The 3,141-nt window shown below is 41.1% G+C and overlaps 1 non-coding gene across 1 annotated transcript; it reads left to right on the forward strand.

The window, feature by feature from the left end:
- Window positions 1-2,516: 2,516 nt before the first annotated feature.
- On the forward strand, window positions 2,517-2,620 carry LOC123325773. The gene has a single exon (XR_006540631.1). It is a non-coding gene; the product is annotated as a U6 spliceosomal RNA (small nuclear RNA).
- The last annotated feature ends 521 nt before the right edge of the window (window positions 2,621-3,141 follow it).

The raw sequence follows: 3,141 nt of genomic DNA on the forward strand, positions 1-3,141 counted from the left end.
TTCACCCAGTTATAGGCATGGCTCATTCTTGCATGCATTCAGTAAAACCCATATGTAAGTCAATATTCTGTCCCAAAAAGCCTAACTATTCTACTGTTCTGTGCCCCAATACCAGCATTTAAACAAGTTTTGTATGAGACTCTGATTTTAAGATTTAAAACACCCGTGTTTGCTAGGTTATACCACCTAGTTTCCATGTATTTTCTTATTGAATTACAGCAGTTTTCTTTGTTGTGTGTCACAGATTAACCTTCAGAAATGCAATAATGTCAAATGATTCTGATCATGTTCTAGTCAGTGAAACGCACATATCAAAGTTGTACCTTGTGTTCAGTTACCCTGGTGATTATTGAAAATCTGCTTTGCGTTTTGCGTTATATTAGTTGTGAGAGGAGAAAAAAAAGAAGTGTAATATATAGACTTTGCCCTCAGGAAAGATAAGATGTACCCTTATGAGTCTAGGAGACAATCTAGTACATTCTATTAATACAAAGAATACTGTAGGTGTTCTGGTTAGAGGGAGATGAGCGAGGCCTCAGGAGTCTAAAGAACTTCCTGGAACACTTGGGACTTGAGCTAGCCTATGAGGGTTTAGATTTACAGAGATACTGGAGCAGTTCCTCTGTGAGGGAAAAGCGAGAATATGATGTGGAGATTAGCTTTGGGGGAGGGGAATGGAGGGAAATTAGGATGAGCTGGCAGCTGGATTTGGGAAACTAAAAGGAAAAAAATCGCACAGTTGGAAGGATATCTCGAAGGGTTTGAGTACTAGATTGAGGAGATTTGGATTTCCTTTCTTTTTTTTTTTTTTTTTAAAGATTTTATTTATTTATTTGACAGAGAGAGACACAGCAAGAGAGGGAACACAAGCAGGGGGACTGGGAGAGGGAGAAGCAGGCTTCCTGCTGAGCAGGGAGCCTAGTGTGGGGCTCGATCCCAGGACTCTGGGATCATGACCTGAGCCCAAGGCAGACCCTTAATGACTGAGCCATCCAGGCACCCCGAGGAGATTTGGATTTTCATCTTCTTGGGCAAGATATGGGGAGCCTTTGTAAGGTTGGAAGCCAGATATTAGTATGACAAACCAGCAAGATGAACCTGTGAGTGATCTACAGGTTGAGTTCGAATGAGAAGAGAATGGAACGAACCAGCAATGACAGTAGCTGTTGCAGTTACCTAAATAGGAAGAGATGAGAACCTAGGCTAGGATAGAGTCCATAGGAAGGATGCATGGCAGGTGTTGTTTTTGTTTTTATTGTGGTAAAATGTACATAAACATAAATTTTGACATTTTAACCAGTTTTAAGTGTATAGTTCTGTGGCATTAAGTACATCCACATTGTTGTGCAACCATCACCACCTCCCATCCCCAGAACTCTTCATTTCTCCCCCCCTGAAACTCTATACCTGTTAAATACTAACTCCCCATTTCCCTTACCCCCAACCCCCTGGCAACCATTATCTACTTTTTTTTTTTTAAAGATTTTATTTATTTATTTGAGAGAGAGAATGAGAGAGAGCATGAGAGGGAAGAGGGTCAGAGGGAGAAGCAGACTCCCCGCTGAGCAGGGAGCCCGATGCGGGACTCGATCCCGGGACTCCAGGATCATGACCTGAGCCTAAGGCAGTCGCTTAACCAACTGAGCCACCCAGGCGCCCCATTATCTACTTTTTGTCTGTATAAATTTGACTACTCTAGGTACCTCATGTAAGTGGAATCATACAGTATTTATCCTTTTGTGACTGGCATGATGTTTTTAAGGTTCATTCATGTTGTAGCATCTGTCAGAATTTCCTTCATTCTTTTTTTTTTTTTTTTTAAAGATTTTATTTATTTATTTGACAGAGACAGAGACAGCGAGAGCAGGAACACAAGCAGGGGGAGTGGGAGAGGGAGAAGCAGGCTTCCCGCTGAGCCGGGAGCCCGATGCGGGACTCGATCCCAGGACCCTGGGATCATGACCTGAGCCGAAGGCAGTCGCTTAACCAACTGAGCCACCCAGGCACCCAGAATTTCCTTCATTCTTAAGGCTGAATACTATTTCATTGTATGTATGTACATCCATTTTTGTTCATTTATCTGTCAGTGGATACTTGGTTTGCTTCCACCTTTTGGCTGTTATGAATAATGTTGCTATGAATATGAGTGTACAAATGTCTGTTTGAGTCTGTGCTTTCATTTCTTTGGGGTATATACCCCCCAAATTTTACATTCCCACCAGCAATGCACAAAGGCTCCAATTTCTCCACATTCTCACCAACACTTGTTGTTTTCTGTTATTTTGGTAATAGCCATTCAAATGGGTGTAAAGTAGTTTATCATTGTTTTTTTTTTAAATGATTTCTACACTCAACATGGGGCTCAAACTCACAAGTACGACCACGAGTCACATGCTCCACCAACTGAACCAGCCAGGTGCCCCCATTTTTGTTTTGATTTGTATTTCCCTAATGTTTAATGATCTCTTCTTGTGCTTATCAGCCTTTTGTATATGTTCTTTGGAGAAATATCTATTGTGCTTGTTTCGGCAGCACATATACTAAAATTGGAATGATACAGAGATTAGCATGGCTCCTGCACAAGGAAGACATGCAAATTCATGAAGCATTTGGACTGTTGTGTGTCTTGGTCACTTCATTGTGCACAGGACTTGCACAAATACATGAAATGATTAAACAAACACTTCAAGGATCTGATTACTGGTGACTGAGGGCAGCATATTCTCCAGGTTCTTCAAATACTCAGTAACCATTAATTATTTGATGTCTCATGCCATATTGTAACAGTCTTACTAAATTTTCTACTTTCAAAAAAAAAAAAAAAACCTATTAAGTTCTTTTTTTTTTTTTTTTTAAGATTTATTTATTTATTTGACAGAGTGGGAGAGCACAAGCAGGGGGAGCGGCAGAGGGAGAGGGAGAAGCAAGCTCCCCGCCAAGCAGGGAGCCTCATGCAGGGCTGGATCCCAGGACCCTGGGTTCATGAACTGAGCCAGATACAGACGCTTAACCAGCTGAGCCACCCAGACACCCTGCTATTAAGTTCTTTTACCATTTTTAAATCTAGTTGTTTGCTTTTTTGTTGAGTTGTAGGAATTCTTTATATATTCTGGATATCAGTCCCTTATCAGATATAGGATT

Source organism: Neomonachus schauinslandi, chromosome 9 (genome assembly GCF_002201575.2).
Source record: "Neomonachus schauinslandi chromosome 9, ASM220157v2, whole genome shotgun sequence".
In the NCBI taxonomy this organism is placed as follows: Eukaryota; Metazoa; Chordata; class Mammalia; order Carnivora; family Phocidae; genus Neomonachus; species Neomonachus schauinslandi.